The sequence below is a fragment of the Triturus cristatus genome, chromosome 8 (assembly GCF_964204655.1).
Source record: "Triturus cristatus chromosome 8, aTriCri1.1, whole genome shotgun sequence".
Lineage (NCBI taxonomy): Eukaryota > Metazoa > Chordata > Amphibia > Caudata > Salamandridae > Triturus > Triturus cristatus.
The window spans coordinates 188112019-188131613 of record NC_140591.1 but is presented as its reverse complement, the minus strand read 5'-3'; the positions used below and the strand labels follow the sequence as shown (position 1 = coordinate 188131613).

Sequence of the window (19595 nt, the reverse complement as noted above, 5' to 3'; positions counted from 1 at the left end):
TGACCGCAAGGCGTGGCACACTTGAGCGTATCGGAAGAACTCCGTGCTCCCTAGCTCATATTCCTTCTGCAGCTCCTCGAATGACTTTATCCTACCCTTAACCAAAAGGTCTCCAACCCTGGATATACCGATCAGGTCCCATTTCTCAAACCCTTTTGTATGCCAAAGCTTTCCCAGAATATCGGAGTCAAACAGAGGGGTGGCAAGGGTAAGCTTACCCTTCCAGCCCAGTGAATCCGTCGCCACCTTCCATACATGCACGGCCACCCTGGTGGGCCCCGTAAGGGTTAAGTCCGACGACTTCGAGTACAACGCTCTGTGGTAATTACCCCCACGTAGCAACCATCGGTCCATGGCGAAGCCAGGGCTCAGCGCCGGACCATACACACCATGGTTAATCGCGCTCAACTGGGTGGCCCAGTAGTAACGTCGAATGTCTGGAAGCGCGATACCACCGTCGTACCACGGAAGCGTCAACTTAGCAATCGCTATACGCGGACGCCCTTCCCACAATAGCGCGCGCTGGTGGCTTTCGACCTCACGGAAGTAACTGGCCGGGACCAAGTCAAGGGTATTCTGCAGGGCATAGAGGAAACGGGGAAGAGACATCATTTTAAACAGAGCGGCACGGCCAAGGAGGGAAAGCGGCAACCGCCGCCAGCCCGCCACGTCCCGTCGCAGACGTGCCAAGGGAGGGAGCAAGTTCTTCTCGTATCGTAAAATGGGGTCGATGGAAATATAGATCCCCAAATACAAAAAGCCCTGCTGGGCTATCTGGATCGAGCAGTTGCGCGGGACAGGCGGGACATCCCCACACAGGACATACAAGTATGACTTCCCCCAATTAATGACAAGACAAGAGTTCCTACCGAAAGAAGTCAAGACGTCACAAACCACTATCAGAGATTTCTTAGGCGAGGTGAGGTATAGCAGAATATCGTCGGCGTAAAGTGAAATACGGTCTTCGTGGTCAGGCGACCAACGAATCCCACGTATATCCGGGTGCCATCGTATCCACGCTGCCAGCGGCTCAAGAGCAAGGGCGAACAACAACGGCGACAGGGGACAGCCCTGCCGGGTGCCTCTCCCGAGCTCGAACGGTGCCGACGCCCGCCCGTTCACCACGACGCTAGCAAGAGGCCCCTCATAGAGCAACCTCACCCAGCCTACAAATCCAGGCCCAAAGCCGAACTTGGCTAGCACAGCCCACAGGTATGCCCACTCCACCGTATCGAAGGCCATCGTGGCATCGAGGGACGCCACAATAGCCGGCTCTCGCATCGTGCCCGTCCTAGCAATCACTCCATGGAGGCGTCTAAGATTCAGTGCAGTGTTACGGTGCGGGATAAAGCCCGACTGATCCGGGTGGATCAAGTCGCCAAGCACCCGGACCAGGCGGTTAGCAAGGATCTTAGCAAGGATTTTCGGCTCGGCGTTGAGAAGTGATATCGGCCGATAGGAGCCACACTTGTCCCGGGGCTTACCGTCTTTATGTATTACCACAATCGTCGCCAGCCGTTGATCGAGCGGAAGAAACCCATTCACCCGCGCCTCCACGAACATGGCGCGCAGGTGAGGAGCCAACTTATCCGGACGAAGCTTATACAGCTCAATCGGCAAACCATTTGGGCCCGAAGCCTTACCAGAGCGCAACGCACGGATAGCACACGCCACTTCGTCTACAGTTATATCTCCATCAAGGTCATCCCTATCAATGGCAGAAAGGCAGGGCAGAGCGATATCACGCAGAAGGTCACACGAGTCCTCAGTCGGCCTATCCGAGACCGAGGTGTATACCGTACGAAAATAGTCCGAGAAACACTGAACTATACCGTCGGGGTCAGTGACAACCTCTCCCCCATCCGTCGACAACTCCGGCACCACTCGATTACTACGCTCTTTTTTATCCAACCACGCCAGCAATTTCCCGGCCTTATCACCAACATCGTACAATCGACCCTGCTGCTCCCGATTGAGGGTCTTGGCAGCGTTCGTCACCAGATCCCTATATTCCAATTGCTTCAAGCTCAAATTATGCAGTGTGGCCGTTGCAACATCCTCTTCCAAGGCCACTTCTAAAGCCGCTATCTCGTCCTCTACTTGTGTCACCTCGGCGTCTCTCCGCCACTTGGCGGCCACTACCAAGGAAAGGGCCTCCCCTCTCAATACAGTCTTAAAAGCTTCCCACAAGGACACCGCAGATTCAACTGAACCCTGATTATCTTGAAAATAGTGGTCAACTGTCTTCAGCAACGCACTGCGCAGCTTGGGGTCACGAAAGTACCAGGGGTTAATGGGAGCCACCCTGCCCCCCACCACCCGGCCAATATCCAAACGGGCCCACACCGGTGAATGATCAGATATGCCCCGTGCCATGTGCCTAGCCTCAGATACCAAAGAGGCGTGCGCAGCCAGAGTGAGCAAGTAATCAATCCGAGAGAGACTCCCGTGGGCCCCGGAATGAAAGGTATATTGTCTCTGAGTGGGGTGCCGTAGCCTCCAACAGTCTACCAGACCAAAAGTATCTATAAAGTCGGGAAGCCACTTCTGAGCACCCCCGGTGTCTCTGGGCGGGTACCTATCGAGCATTCCAGAACCAACCGCATTGAAGTCTCCTCCCACCACTAGCATCCCTTCGGGGAGTTCCAACAAGGCCTTGCCCAGATCAGCAAACGTGGAGGCCTGCAGGGCAGGAGGGACATAAACAGAAGCCAATACCAACGTTCTGCCCTCCCACCTCCCCGCCACAGCCACAAAGCGCCCCCTGTCATCAGCAATGGTGGAGTCAACCTCGAATGGTAGGGAAGCTCTAACAAGTATGCCCGCATCCCTGGAGCCCGAGGAGAACCCCGAATGAGCAATGAATTTATAACCCTTTCTGTTAAATGCATAACACATATTCCCTATAAGGTGGGTCTCCTGCAGGAGGACCACATCTGGCGAGGTCCGTTTCAAGAATTGCAGGACTATCCCCCGTTTAATACGATCCCCTAAGCCATTAACATTCCAGCTAATTATGTTTAAGCCCCTATCCCCCATCCCCGAACACAAAGAGACCTCCACCCCCCCCCCGGAGAACCACGATCGGACAATACTGACAACCATTGCTACGCCTTGCAAGAAAAAAACAACCCCCAACAACAACCCCAACATCCCGAATCCCCCCCCTCCCTGCACCCCTGCGTCAGCTTACAAAGCCCCCCCAACTTGCAGTGTGCCTGTCGCCCTATCAAAAAACAAATCTACAAAAAGTACCCCAAGGGAGGAAAGAGCTCCTATCTTCCCCCCGCCGCCCTCCCATTACTGCAGTAAGGTGCGAGTCACTGTCCGGGGCTGAGTCAAAACAGACCGACACCGGAGGTATCACTTCTGTCCATCCCGGTCGCCTTCCGCTCCATCCACGCTGTCCCGGCCGGGCTGTCGTCGAGGGAGCGCATCCAACCAGTCCCCTGCCATGTCCGGTGATTCGAAGAAGAAAGTCCGGTCCTCGTACACCACACGTAGCCTGGCGGGGAAAAGCATGGCATACTTCAGGTCCATCTCCCTAAGCCGCCGCTTCACCCCCAGGAAACTTTGCCTCTGTTTCTGCACCATCTGGGTGAAGTCAGGATAAAAGCTCACAGAGGCATTCTGAAAAGGCACCGGGCCTGTCACCCTCGATGCTTGCAGGATAGCGTCTCGATCCTGAAAATTAAAGATCCGGGCGACAATCGGCCGCGGGGGGGCTCCCACCTTAGGCCGTCCGCCAGGCACTCGGTGAGCCCGCTCCACCGCAAAAAACTTGCCGAGGCCCTTAGGCGCAAGATGATTCACCACCAAATCCTCGACGAGTAAATCCACGGAGAGCTCCTCTGAAGTTTCCGGGACCCCAATAAGGCGCACATTGTTGCGCCGGGCCCGACCTTCAAAGTCTTCGAGCTGGCGGGCGGAGAGGTCATTCGCGGTTCGTAACTTACGAACCTCAGCCTGGAGTTCCGAGACATCGTCCGCGAAGCCAGTAGTCTTGAGGTCCATGGACTTGACCCGCGCGTTGGTTTTGCCAAGGTCCGCGCGAATCAAGTTGACATCAACCAAAATCATGTCCACCTTGTGCGCCAGGGTCTCGAACTGTCGCCCAATCGAAGATTGCATCCCATCTATCGCCCCCTTGATATCCTGCAATGATAACTCCGAGGCTGGGGATGAATCGGCCTTCTGTGCTTCCAGCGACTGTCCCGATCCACCAGGCGACCCCTTCTGCTGGGCATAACGATCCATATTGTTGGATTGGGTATAGCCTCCCCGCCTGGTAGTCTTAGACTTCGACTTGTCTGCCTCCGATTTGGTCAACATCTCGAACAGCAGGACGGTCAGTCGCAAAAGGACGTCCCTCACTCAGCTAGAGGAAACAGGGTCAACTAGGACTTCAGCAGCCAGTCAGGACCGAGTGGAGGTCTTCCAGACAACAGAGGATCTGCATGAAGCACTCCCAACCCAGAGCAAACAAAGGGCGAGAAAGCGAAAGTGAAAGTGCAGCGCGTCAGTTCACACCTCCCAAGGCCGCTGTTGTTCAATTAGTGGCCGGGCATCCTGCCCACGCAAGCCCCTGGCATCCTTCGGAGGTAGGCCGCAATCTTCCACCATGCACAACTTCGGTCCCCGGTGGGCGATCTTAGCCCGGACAACGTCAATCGCCCCAGCTGTGACTCATCTGCAGGATTCCGTGCATGAAAATCAGGATTTAGGACAGGATGATTGCAGGAGGGCGCGAGGGTAGCGGGAGCTCAAGGCTCACACGGCCATCTTAGTCAAGCGCTAGGCTCCCCCCCCCCCCGCTGAATAGATTTTTGAAAGGGATGGTCCTCTTAGGGCGCATATACCTAGAAGGGTAGGTAGGCTTTTACTTTCATGCAGGCTTAATGCATGCATTGCATCACATCCAAATATCCCTTGTTTTGATCAGTGCGGCCATACCATATATGATAGTTTGGGGGCGATGGGGATGCCGGGAGGTGATGAGTCCATCGAAAGGCACAATAACAGAGCAGACTTGTAACGGATACCTGCCTCCCATACATTTGCCATCCCTTTAAATCAAAGCTGAAGAGATTCATTTGCATTTATTAAGGTTTCAGTTTAAAACCGGCCCCAACATTTCCAACCAGGTCAGCCTCTTTAAAAAGCCACTAGGGTTGAAAGAGAGTCAGCCACATGAACAGGGTTTTTTTTTTCTTTTCATCAGCCGTAACCCAGAGAAAGAAATTATGAGGGTCAGAAAAGGGTGAAAGGATGGAGAAAAAGATCGGAAATAGTGGCAACCTGCAAGAGTAAGACAGACAGGAAGTGTAGGTTCACATGCCGTGACGCATTGACCATGTTCGCATCAAAGCTCATGGTTGCCTTGCTAGGCTACTCATTGTACACATTCCTCAATTTTTTTTAACATTTTTTCCCTCTTCACATTCATCTATGCTAGCCTGTAGCATAACCGGAAAAGGAGCCTTTGTTCCCGGAGAAATTTCTAATACAGTTGTACCAAGCCATCCATTCTCTTGGGGAGGTGGCTTAACGGCCAGACCTACTGACCTTGGAGCTGGGGAGCCAGATTTGAGGCTCAGCATCAGCTCAACATCCTGTGATTCTGAGGAAATCACTTAATGCCCCAGTGCCTACCAAAAATGAATATGTCCTTGTGTAACGTAACTGGTGCTCAAGCAAAGCGCTCCAATACCTTCAGGTCGGGTTTTCGCTATATAAAACTGCAAAAACGTTCCACGAGAAAATGATGCATGGCTGTGTGGGATGGTCATCAGACTGGACTTTACCCGATCAATAGTGCGAGCTGGCTTAGTTTTCTGTTTTTACTCAAGGCTCTCAGTCCTAAATTACCAATCTTGTTCAGGTTTAAAACTGATTGATCTAAAAAAAATGCCACTGTGAGTACTAGTTTGTTTCACAGTATCTGGATACTCAAGCAGACGTTATAGGAAATATCATCATATCACTGGGATACAAAATTAAGGGATGGTGTCTGCCATTTAAGGCTATAATGTAGTGCATCAGCTGATAAATCAATTAGTAAACGATGTTTAATTGTGTGCTGTTCAGAAATTGCTCTACCTGGCCAGGCTAGTACCTGGCCTTGTTCCTGGAGTTTGCCTACTGCGGTGTGGCTACATTGTGGTGCTGCTCACCATTGGGGGGAGGGGGTCTCAATGTCCATAGTGTGATTGGCCAACAGAACCAGGTATTATGATTGCTGGCCCAAAAATGTTTGCAGGGCAGCAATTGTAGGAGGGTACTTGCTGCGGCATACTCATACCATGTGACATTTTTTCTTCCACACGTTACAAGGTCAGGGTTACCATAGAGACGAAATGAATTCAAAGGGCTGGTAGTTCCCTATTGCCTTTGTTCCAGACACCATGTGAGACTTTCTCCTTCTGACACAGATCAGGGAGTGTAACTTAATTCCAGCAAATGTCTGGAAGAACCAGCAACTCAACTAGCACTACTGCGAGAATTCATCACTCAGTACTCGAAAATCTACTCTGACCTTTTTAGGTCTCGCCTGACCCAGCGCATGCGCTGGCGAGACTTATTGAGAGGGCTCCAAAAAGTGCTACCAGGCCAGCCTAGAGCCACAGTGCATGTGCGCGGGCGCGCGCGCCGCGCTTTACCGCCATTACTTTCGGTTTTGCGGCCGCTTTGATGTTTGATCGTGATCACTTTCACTTTCACGGCCGCATGGCCGCTTTGCATAGCCAATAGGTCTCGCTTTTGGGACCTTATAAGTATTTAGTTATGCAACTGTTGAATGGCTAAACACTTATAAGGTCCCAAAGGCGAGAGCTATTGGCTATGCCAATGCTTGTTAGGTCTTGGCTCTAAACGTCTACATCATGGGCCTACAGCCCGCCCTTAGGCTTCCTATTCGCTGGCACCATCTTCACTCCATTTTTCGTCCTCCACATTTGTCAAGGGCATGCATATGTCATGCCCCTTCTGGTGTTTAGCCCTCCACATGCTCACCGCCCAACTACATTTAAACACATGGAGCAGGCATTATTTCGGGGCTACTTTGGGCCATATGTAGGTAGGCTGTGTTTTGCGATTCTCTAATTGCAATTTTTAGGGAATCGCAATTAGAGAATAGCAAAACGCTATGTAGGTAGGATTAGCAATTTTTTTTGCGAATCCCACCTATTCCTTATTTGCGATTCTCTAATTGAGAATCGCAAATAAGGAATACCTTGCCATTCATTCCTAAGGGCTAAAAGGCCCATAGGAATGAATAGGAAGACATTCTCAATTTGCGATTCTCAATTAGAGAATCGCAAATTGAGAATGCAATTTCAAGGTTGCAAGGGTGTCAATAGGACACCCTGTTGCACCCCTGTAATGAGCATGGGTGCACATGTGGTGCACATACATGCCCTAAGGGCATGTATGTGTGCCACATGGCACTTTGAATAATGCAAAAAACTGCATTATGAAAAGAAATCGCAAATTACCATCAACCTGAAGTTGGTGGTAATTTGCGATTCCTTAAGCCAAAATAGCACAACTTGGGTGCTTTCTACATTAGATTTAAGGAATCGCTATTTGGGATTCCTTAAATGCATTTGCAAAATAAGGAATCGCAAATTTTGCGATTCCTTATTTTGCATGTGGGTTGTTGTTCCCTACATAGCATACTGCCCAAATTGCGATCGCAAACGCCGAAATTCGGCGAATTTCGGCGTTTGCGATGGCAATTTTGCTTTCTACATATGGCCCTTGATTTTTTATTTTTGGGGGAAGTGTTCTCACTTCCAACCACGCCCTTTATAATGTAACACGCTACCCATGTACACAAGCAATTCAGTGACACTCACGCACGGGTAGTAAGTGCTATATTAAATGTTGCCATGCAACAGGCAACTCGATCTGCAGGTTGGAGCTCTCTGGACAGTTAAGATGACACACAACTGCGTCTTTGTGCTCCATTCTGCAGTGTGGTGATGCACAGAGGCGTCGGAGAAGAATGAGACTGCAGCATTACGCCCTGCACTTCTTTTAACTGGCAGTTTGGGAACTTTAATGAGGCATGTTATTTTTTTGGGCCATGTTTTCGGTCTAGGAAAAAAGCCACCCCCGCTTATTACCTCGGTACCTCCATTTCACCACCTCCACTTTCTAGATGAGGTAGACCCCCCTCCTGTGGTGATGACAAACTCCACCTATCCTACTGTCGCTCACAAGCATCCCTTCCTCAAATGTTCCACACTGGCGCCATCATTACTCACAACCGTATAGACTCTACCATCCACTTGTCATGCTTGCCAACATCTGCCATTCCTTCTGCAGAACACCTGTGCATCGACATAGAAGTAGGACTACAGGGCTGAACAGCCCGACAGCCCTCCTGCGTGTACTACACAAGCTGCTCCAGCTTTGATGACTGCTGAAATGCGTTCTAATACTGCGCCCATCTTGGAGTCCACATTCAAGAATGCTGCAGGTAACAATATACTATTGTTGTCATATCATGCCGGCCAAAATCTTCAGCAATTAATAAATACATTTTCTATTGCTACGTATTTCATTGATAATGGTAACCTATACGAGGAAATACAGTATGAGAAGTCTGAAACTGCGTAATGCACGTAAAAGTACATACTCCATAGACTGGATTTCTGTGTGGACTTCCATTGAAAATATGTTTGTACCTATACTATTTACAATGCCAATAGCTCGGAGCTCTGCCATTGCCAGGACCTATTGGCTTTGCCACTGCTAGTTTAGTAGTGGATGTTCCATCAGTTCAAATATTTAGCCTTGCAGTCAGGTGCGTGGTCCATATGCCTTTGATAGTTGAAGTAAATATAAGGGAAATCTTTTTTGGCTCAACTCTGGCTAATTGTCTAGCATTAGCCGGCCCTTTCAATGTAACATGCTTTCATTACATTATCGAAGCTCCTGCTGGAGGGTGACTAGTAAGTGGACACAAGTGGTCTGGTCAGGGTGTTGGTTTGTAGATGCTCGTGATGGCGTTGCAGGCTATCTTTATTTTTAGCCTATAAACAGTAGGGTGAATTAGCAATGGTGTGGACCTGTGAGGCAGAACGGAGTTTAGGATCTCCTGATGATGGATTGCTTGGTTCCTCGAAGACCTTGTGTAGTCTTCTTAGATGAACTAGTCGCTTGATTAATCTTCGTGAAAGGACATACATCCACATATATTTATTTTATTCTAAAGTTTAGCTTGGCATGTACTAAAACCTGTCGGGAGCCAGAAATCTTTCCCTTTGCAGTTGTGAAATTCCACATACCTACCAGACAACTTCGCTCTGCCCAACTTAGTCTGGTCTCCGTCCCACGGATCCACAAGACCAGAACTGGAGGAAGATCCTTCTCCCACCTCACCGCCAAAACCTAGAACACCCAGCCCCTCCACCTCAGGCAATCCCTGTCCATGACCCAATTCAGGAAGGATCTCAAGATGTGGCTCTTCGACTAAACCTCCACGCCCAAACTGATCAGTAGCCCCTCCCCCCAGCACCTTGAGACCCGCACATGTGAGTAGCCGCGCTATACAAACTTCTGATTGATTGATTGAAGGAGCAGTACACAGCAGAGACAAGATAACAAGCTGAATAGCTGTTACCGGATAAACCGGTTGACTAAAGATCACCTATTCTTTAGTAGTCGCCTGAAACAAATGCTCTAAAGCATCAAACAGAGGTTGAGTTTAGACAAGGACAGGCCGAGGGTACTGTATGCACCAGCTGGGGAAACGTCTTAAGGTTAGAGGTAATAAGTTGCCTTGGGTGCAGTCTTGATGACACATGAGTAGGCTTAAATTGTAAAAAATAAATAAAACGCCATGCATTGTGTAGGCAATTTAGGTCCTCATTAGGAGGTTTGCGGAAGGTCAGGGGTTAAATCTGCCCCTCCCTCCTCCTTGAGTTTAAACCACAGGGGGTTCCCTTAACTCCGGCAGTACAGAATTAATGGCAATTCCAGGTTGCGCCTTGAGAATCCCTGTAGTAAGGACAAGGAATTACCAGAATTACCAGAAGAATACGCAATTCCTGGCCCGATTGTCTGGTAACCCCCACCCCTCTCCACAACCCTTCCATCAGCTGGGATCTCCGGGGTAGAGGTGCACCGTGACTCCGGGTTACCAGCTCCTGCTGGAGTCATGGGCCTCATAATGAGGGCCTTGGAGACATGCGAGTGATTTGAGGAAAGCATCTGTACCAGGTATGTTTGGTAAGTTTTTCTGAGGGAGTGGTTAGATTTTGTTTGGGCTCTTCTCACATGTAAGTACATTTTCCCTTAGATGCAATACTCCGATATGGGGAGGAGGAGATGTTTTGCTGTCTGTGTGAATGTTTGTGCGTGATGTCTCTTGGTGGCAAGTACTGCTGGGAGCAACATTATAGCCCACATTATGGCTTAGCGGGGCTTTGCTGTGTAGAGGGGATATGGGACTAATGTGTGCAGCGTGGTTGTGAGTGCTGTCCTTGGTGGCAAGTGTTTGCATTTCTGCTAATGGACATGTTTACAAAGGGCAAACTGAGCCAGAAGTGGTACCCAGCAATTGGGATCAGAGCATGTCAGTCCTGCCCAAGCTTTGACTAGAACCAGAGACAGAACAGTAAAGCAAAAGCTAATTGAAAGAAACAATTGATAAAAGGTGAAGATAAAATGTAGCAATCAAAGAGGGGCATCATAAAAGAACCTGCAAATATACATGGAAAGTTATTGTGCTCACATTTTCTTTTTTTCGTGGGTCCAGGGTGCAGGGTGGGTAAGTGGTTGGAGTTGGGTGTTGGTTTTCTAGCGTATTGTACATCATAATTAGGGCTCCCGGTTTTATGGTATTTATTTTTAGACATTGTCGTCTGTATTTATCCATCTTTATTTTTTGTGAATGTTATTTGCATTTATCCATATTTATTTTGCGTTTTGTGAAAAAATTAAGCCAAAATGAGTATATTTCCACATTTATTTAACCGATAAATGTGCACTCGTGCTAGAATCCCTGACAGGTTTTAACACCCACAGATGATAAGCCAATGCACTTAAATAAAAACATTGACATTTTAGTATACTACATGTTTATTCGATCAATAACATGATCATTTACATCAGCAAAAATCACAACCAGTGTAAGAATTCATTACAGCATAAAAATCGAATTTAGAATAAAATAGGGTTTCGCATCACTCATCAATATAAACATTTATAAAATTTGAGTTTCATATATGATTAAAAAAGAATTCTACATTTACATCAAATCTAAAATGTAAGAGTTCAAGGATTCTAGGCTCCAGGGATCCACTGGTGACCCTAGGACCGGGTTGCTTCCATGATCATTTGTCTTTCACAGAGTAATTTTTTGACATTTTCAATTTAGTCCACCAGGCATAAGGCAAGTATCTCGAGATTGTAAATACGAGCCACCCTGTAGTATTGGACCTAAAATTACCTAATGCATCAGAGGAGCGTGAGAAAGAAAGCAGACGACATGCAGGAATTATCCAAGTTTTCCTGAGATTAGCATAAGAGGAACAGAAAAAAACAAAATGTTCAGGAGTCTCAGGAGAAGAATGACAGGACGGGCACAAAGATGTTACAGAGGCATTTGCCCAAGTACTTGCGGGGTGGGTAAGTTGTGGAGATGGGTGTTGGTTTACTAGCATATTGTACATCATAATTAGGGCTCCCGGTTTTATGTTTTTTTTTTTTTTTACGTTTTCGTCTATATTTATCCATATTTATTTTGCATTTTGGGAAAAAATGATGCCAAAACTGGTATATTTCCACATTTATTTAACCGATAAATATGCACTAGTGCTAGAATCCCTGACAGATTTCAGCACCCACAGATGATAAATCAATGCACTTAAATGAAAACATTGACATTTTAGCATTAACCTCATGCTTATCTACTTCAGTTTAAGCCAAAAAAAATAACTTTCTTTTTTCACCTCATCTGTTAATCAGAACAGCTATTGGCATGGCAGTCATAATTGTCAGCATATAGAATCACTCAAAAATCAACCAAGTTTCCGTCTTTATGCACATTTTAAAAATAAATACAGGCAGGAAAATAATATTTATCTGTGCAAATCAGTAAAAACTGAAAACTGGGAGCCTTAATCATAATATGAAAATGTTGACTTGGTGAAGACAAAAGATTCTCACTTTAAAAGTGAAAATTGTGTTTATCAGAGCTTTATTTTATGGAGTTTGACAGGACATACTGCTGTTGGCAGCACATACTCACACTAATAGATAATTTGCATAATGGTGGGAAAAGGCTTGGGGCCTCTCGGCTCATTAGAGAATGAATTATTAGTTGAAGAAGGAGCCTTGCTGGTTGGCTCGAGGCCACAACTCTTTTCCATTCCCTTGAATTGCAAATATGTTCTAAGCACACGCACCACATATCCAACGCACTCATTTGTTTATATAGCGAGAGAGGGTGCTCCACTGTACAGAGTTGCTGTACAGTGTGGGCAGAATAATGCAGCATGTGTTCCTGCTCTTAACGGGTAAGATCCAATAAAATATGCCAATGGGCAACTGGCTGACCTCTCAACCCAGAGAACAAATAAGCAATACAAGTCTGGCAGCACAGTTTTCACAGGCACACACAATGCACCAACAATCCCAACACTCCTTCCCTCTAGTCCCCCAAATCACCCACTGCTGCTTCTGTATAATTCTGTTTTTCTCCACATTGACCTGTCTTCAGTTCAGTTTCTTTAACTGTTTTTTTGTTACTGCTCATCTCATGTGTTGTTTCTCTTCCCCCTTGGTTCTTTGTTCCCTTGGCCCTTTATTGGCACTTTTCAGCTTACAACGCTGTTCTTCTCTCTATCCCTGCTTCAGGCCCTTATTATGATGATGCTCCCTCACAGGTCTCAACAGCAGGAGTAGACCTTCTTCTTTTTTCTACAGTTCCAGTAGTGTTCTGAAGAGGATGATCAGGGGTTCCCATTTATGCCTGGCACTAGCCTGTAACTGGGGTGACTCTTGGCCCCTCTCTAACCAATAGGGAAAAAGTTCTCAGGGTAACTCAAACCACATTTGCAGCAGTTCCTGTGTGCCCTACTGCAAAAAATCCCACAGTGCCTCTTTCTACCGTAATCCTACATGGCTGAAACTTTCTTCCCCTGTGCAGAGCTCCTGTGCCCACCTTTTGGGTGTGTCCAGAAAAATTAACAACCCCCTCCTCTGTGCTCACTCAAAAATAGTTCAGGAGGCACCTCCTCTCCCACTGAGATTGGTGCCTGGCTGACTAGAGAGACAAAAGAGGGGGCAGGCCACTGTGTTTGCTACATCTACCTGTGACAGGGTAGGCCTCTTTGAAATTAATTAAGCTCCTATGAACTGCCCAGATGGTCATCCTGTCAGAGGTGTAGAACGCGTGCCCACACCCAAAGTCTTTGTCTTAGCTTTGGAAGCATTTTAAAATCTCATCAAAGGGGCTGTTCTGCTTCTAGATGACAGGTGAAAGATCATGCAAAGGGGCTTCTAGAGGCTTTAGACAGGTAAAAGGTGACTTTTTAAAAGTACCTTTGTAAAATATTTTGTACAAATCTGACTTTATCAGTGGATTTGGCTTGAAATAAAAAATTTAAAAGTGCAAGAATGAACTTTGTATCTGGTTCCTAGGCGAAGATAACATTTTTCATTTTAATGTTGTATCCCAATGCTTTCTATGGAACAACTAACCCTGCTACAGTGAAATTAGCTTTTAGGGCCTTGTCACTGTAAGGGCATGTTTAACATACGACTTTTACATGTCCTACATTTATATACCATGCACCCTGTGGGCATTTAAGGTCTACTTAGGGATGACCTATTATTTAAAAGAAAGGTTTAGGCTTGTCAAAAAGGGTTTCTGACTAGCACTGGGCAGAGTTTTAATTCTGCGAGATGGAATTGGAGAACTTTTGTGACTGCCTTACCGTTGTAACACTGAGTCGCCAACTATCACCCCGTGGTGGAATTTCTTTTACCATTCAAGCAACATACTGTAACGGGAACAACACGAGGCTTCAGAATGCGAGCTCGCAAGTAAGATTTGGTGTCTCTTAGTGCAATCTCCAGTCACTAGAATGACTTCTGATGAGATTTTACCAAAATGAGCGGTCGCTGTCAGAGGGCTACTTCCTTAGTAGATTTTCTACTCGTGTGGCAGCAAAATCAACTCGAAAATAGTTTTTCGAGTAGGTATTATAAAACAAAATGGCTGTGCGCTTTTGCGAACTGTGTTATGCCATATGTGCTGATTTTTCAGCATGTAATGCGCTACCGGCACTAACTTCGGAGTCCGAGCACAGCAAAGCACATTTTCCACTCATTGGCAGAACTCCACTGAATCTAACAGAGTTTTTACGTAACTTCATATGATTCCGCGGAGTGAAATTCCACAAGTGCCACCCAGGCCTAATTTTGACAGGTAGAAATTGAAGTTTTAAAACTGCACAGACAGGCTAGTGGTAGTCCTGTGAGCATGTTTTGCTCTGTCACTCTAGTAGTGGCACAATATGTGCTGCAGTCCACTATTGACATTTAACTTACAGGACCAGGGTATGCTTTGTATCTTATATCTTGGACTTATTGGTAAGTTAAATATGTCATAACCAGCATGTTTTAAGGGTCAGAGCACATACACTGGGGCCTGGTTAGCATAGGCCCAGTACATAGAGTCCAAAAAACAGAATCATGCTAAAAAAGGCATTTTCATACAGTGTTCTCACTCTAAAAGGGTGCATCGACTGCAAACTGATGCTGAATAGCCGTCTTGAAATTTAGCCTCACCTTCAATGCTGCATCAGCAGCTAATCGCGTACAAGGAATTTTCAAAATACCTACAAGCTGTCAGAAACTGCACAGTTTTGCATTTTGTGCAAACATCAATAATTATTGTAATATTGTTTGCCCAAAAAATTGTTTACTTAGCATTGGGTTGCAGAACTGAATTATAATTAACAAGCTTGTAAAATTATTTGAATTAAATACTAATTTAACTTTTGTAGTTGCTTAGTATATATGTTTAACAATCATAAACTCTTACAAAACACTTAGTCACCGAATGATGTCATCAGTGATGTAATTTAAGATGTCATGAGTGATGTCACTGACCATGTCATGAGTGATGTAATATGTGAGGTCATAAGCAGTGCATTGCGGGGGCGTAAGTTATAGTTAGCTCAGGTAACTATAACTGCTGAATTTCTGTGGTTTTGTACAAGTAAAATCTGAGCCTAATTATAACGTCTCTGTAACCTTTGTTTTTTTTCTGTTAATTTGTAAGGTTTTTTATAATTCTTTTTCCTAACTATAACATGCCTGTAACTGTTGTTTTTTAGTTAATTTCTATGTCTTTTGAATGTTATTTACGAACTATAACGTCACTGTAACCTTTAGATTTTTTGGTGAATTTCTACATTTTAAACTTTTTATTTCTTAACTGTAACCACTTTGACAGTAAGTGTGTGAGTGAGTGCACTAGTGTCTCAGTAGGTCTGTGAGTGGGTGCCTGAGTGTCTGAGTGGATGTGTGAGTGAGTGGGTATCTAAGTTGGTGCATGAGTGTATGAGGGAGTGTCTGAGTAGGTGCGTGAGTGTCTGAGTAGGTCAGTGAGTAGATGTCACAGTCTGAGAGGATTTGTGAGTGCCTCCATACGTGTGTGAGTCAATCTGTGAGTGAGTGCATGAGTGTCTGTGAGTGGGTCTGTGAGTGAATGAGTCTCTGATTGGGTCTGTGAGTCTCTGAGTGGGTCTGTGAATGGGTGCATGAATGTCTGAGTTGGTCTCTGAGTGGGTCTGTGAGTCTTTGAGTGAGTCTGAGTGAATGCATGAGTCTCGGTGGATCTGTGAGTGGGTGCATGAGTCTGAGTGGGTCTTTGAGTGAGTGTGTGAATGTGTAAGTGGGTCTGTGATTGTGTGTGTCTGAGTGGGTGTCTGAGTGGGTTTGTGAGTGGGTGCATGAGTCTGAGTGGGTTTGTGAGTGGGCATATGAGTGTCTCAGTGGGTCTAAGTGGGTACGTGAGTCTCTTACTGGGTCTGTGAGTGGGTGCATGAGTCTCTGACTGGGTCTATGAGTGGGTGCATTCATCTGAGTGGGTCTGTGAGTAGGCGCATGAGTGTCTGAATGGCTCTTTTACTTTTGCTGCTCTTTTCTGCCTCAATTTTGCCTTTCTGGCTCGTTTTTTGGCCCTCTGTTTTGCCCTCTTCTGCTCTATTTTACCTTTGCTGCTCATTTTTAGGTCTCGCCTGGCGTAAGACTGCGCAGACATGCACAGTCTCGCTGGCGAGATTTAATGATTTAGAGGAGATTTCTCTAGTGGGCTTTAAGTCCCGTCCCTCTTTTCCATTGGCTGGCGTCACCGTTTATGCTAAACGGTCGCCAGCCATTGGAAAAGAGCGTCTAGTGACGTACACTTTTCTCTTTTAGAGCCGTCCCAGTTGGACTGGCTCGCTTGCTTCACGTTTGTAGTAAAGCCTTTTCTTATCTTTATGGGGCCATGTGTTTCAAACACATGGCCCCATAAAGACAAGAGATCACCGGCTGGAGCTTCATCTGCTGTAAGCTCCTACGTCATCGCAAGCCGCGCTGGGTGTGGCCCAGCGTCGCAGGTTGCCTTGCAGGCAGCGGAGGGGGGGCTCGTCTCTTGTTTCCGGGGGTTTACAGGGCTGCCCGAATTTGAAAAACATTAACCCTCTAGCCCGGGCAGTTGAAGGACAGTGGGCCCAACGCTTCCCCAGGCACTTTCTTAAAGAGGGGTATTTGTTCCCTCACTCCTTTGAGGCTGGGGGATGTTACTATCCCCCTCATCTCTGGCTTTCCGCGCATGGCATAACCGCCACTCTCCCCCGTGATTTTCAGGGCAGTACTTCACGGAGGGAAAACAAGGACAGTGGGGGTTTTACGAGGAAGCCCTCTCCTCCAGATGAGCAGTGTCCACAAAGCCGTGATGGGGCAGTTACCACTGCCCCGCATCTGGGAAGTGCCAGGCCCTGTTCGGCGAGAAGAGCCTGTGCACCCCACAGGGTTTGAGGCACAGTGCTCCCTCCCCCTCCCACTGAGCTGCAGCCCTCTTGCTTCCCTCGGAGAACGGCAGCCCTGAGGCACTGAGGCCAGAGAGGGCGGGATTGGTCCTTTCCCTCCCCGGCGAGGGGGTGGCGGTGGCCTGTCCGTGCAGCTGAGCCTGTCACACAGCCATTCACACTGTCACTGCTGGCCGGCCACATGCGCCCCGCCCCACCCACACGGCTCCCGACCCGGGTGTCCTCATATGCAGAGCCCTCTGCAGACTTAGGGCTTCCCTCGTACACACAGCCCTGCACAGGCACACTTGGCTTCCCTCATACACAGATTCCTGAAAGCAAGCACGGACCCGGCGTCCCTCGCACACAGAGCCCTCCACGGACACGCAGACAGCTAGCTACCTCACACCCAGTGCCCTGCGCGGATGCGCACATACCTCGGGTCCCACACACATGCTGAGTTCAGCCCCCTCTCTCCACGCTCCCTGTCTATGGATTATTTAGGCTGCCTTCTGGGGGGAGTGTGCCGGAATGAGTGGGTAAGGCGCTGCATGTGTAATGTAGGGTCCCGCGAGCTGTGGGGGCGCGTTAGGTCTCACTGAGAGCGCTGCGCCTTATTTCTCAAGGGCTGGTGTAACCCGCAGCTCAGGATGTTACCGCGTCGCTTTTGAATGATGTTTTTGGCTTGAAGTTACTTTGTGGTTGGACGCGTAGGCAGAGGAGGCATTGGCATTCATTCATTGTAATCACACTTTGTGTGTGCTGTAGGGAGCGGGAGCTCTAGGCGTTGCAGAAACACTGATGCTGCTTCTACCTTCAATTGCACGAGGGCACCAAACCTAAATGCAGGGGCGTAACATGGGGCTCCTACAGCCCCTGCGGCGAGGGCTTCAGGGGGCTCCTCTATTCAGCCTAAAGACTATGAGCACCACTGAGATACGGGTGTCTCAGGGGCCCCTCACTACGTTCTGTGTGGGTGCGGGAGGCGAGGGAGGGGATATCATTTTATTTTAGGCTACTGCCCCATCGGTAATAATGACATAGCGCACAATACTCCGGTGAACGGTGCCTAGGCGCTTTACAAAACATAGATACAACTTTTATTGTTCAGTAGATCTAATCCTTGCGTTAATAACTTCACATGGCTTAAGACTGTGTCAGGCCTGCCGGGACTTGTCCAAAACCTGGAAGTTGCCAAAGAACTCTGCAGTAAGTGCATGAACTCACTAAGCTGGGTGTGGTTGTGTGTGTGGTTGTGTCACGGGGCAGCGAAGGGGGCAGAAGGAGAAAGGCACAGAATCACGGGGGCAGCGAAGGGGACAGAAGGAGAAAAAGGCACAGAATCACAGAGGCAGCGAAGGGGACAGGAGGAGAAAAGGCACAGAATCACGGGGGCAGCGAAGGGGACAGGAGAAAAAAAAGGCACAGAATCACGGGGGCAGCGAAGGGGACAGAAGGAGAAAAAAGGCACACAATCACGGGGGATGCGGAGGGGACAGAAGGAGAAAACAAGCATTGAAAATGCAATAGGTCTCGCCTTTGATTAAGTTAAAGCCATTTGCTTTGCTAATGGTATTATATATCAAAGCAAATGGCCTTAACTTAATAAAAGGCGAGGCCTATTGCATTTTCAATGATTGTTGCCCTCTGTTTTGCCTTTTCTGCTTGTTTTTCTGCCCTCTGTTATGACTTTATTTCTGCTCGTTTTTCTACCCCCTGTTTTGCCTACCCTGCTCTTTTTTCTGCCTTCTGTTTTGCCATTTCTGCTCGATTTTCTTCCGTCCCTTTTAACTTTTTGCCTCTATTTTGCCCTCCTTTGCCAATTGTGGCAAAGGGGACCCCATCCCCTGGGCCCCGGCCTGTGTGAATGGGGTAGAGGCCGCGCACACCCCACCGGGCCAATTTCAGCCCCAGGCACCCTTTCTCCCGGGGCCCACCACAATTGAATTTCGGAGGGCGGCAATGTGGTCACCCTCCCCGAGCCAATTTCAGTCTCGGGGACCCAATCCCATGGGGCCTAGCCACAAATACTAATAATAATAATGAGAATACAGCCATCAATAGAGCACGAACAGCGGTGTCCCGGCGCTATAGCAACAGGTGATGCGCGAGATCCTGAGCGGCCCGGAATGCCGGAGATTAATTTAGGTTAAAAGCCATGTTTTTGCCTGCTTTCCTAAATTGCGTCTCACAGCCAGTCGGGCGCAGGGCATTAGGCAGAGAATTCCATACCATGGACGCCCCGAACATGAAAGATCTGCCACCTACCCGGGCTTTCTTTATTTCTTTACTCGGGGGGGGGATGCAAAGCAGATTCTAAGAGTTAGACCTCAGTGACCGAGTCTGCTTATACGCAGCTCATCTCTGCTTCAGATAGCTGGGGCAAGTTCCATGGACTGCCCGAAAAGCTAGGGTTAAGGTCCTAAATTTTATTCTATTGGCTACCGGTAACCGATGTAGTTCTTTGATGTGCGGAGAGATAGGCTGCCGAAATGGGACACGTCTGATTAATCTCGCAGCCGTATTTTGAACCATTTGTAGTTTCTTAACCAGGCAAGC

The 19595-nt window shown here is 47.8% G+C and overlaps 1 long non-coding RNA gene across 3 annotated transcripts in view; it reads left to right on the top strand.

Moving 5' to 3' along the window:
• Positions 1 to 19595, top strand: part of LOC146801797 (uncharacterized) — a 148466-nt gene that overhangs the window by 24822 nt on the left and 104049 nt on the right. For all 3 annotated transcript variants that reach the window (XR_014968074.1, XR_014968073.1, XR_014968075.1), the window contains exon 3: positions 8329 to 8482. This is a non-coding gene — a long non-coding RNA (uncharacterized LOC146801797). The remainder of the gene's footprint in view (positions 1 to 8328; positions 8483 to 19595) is intronic.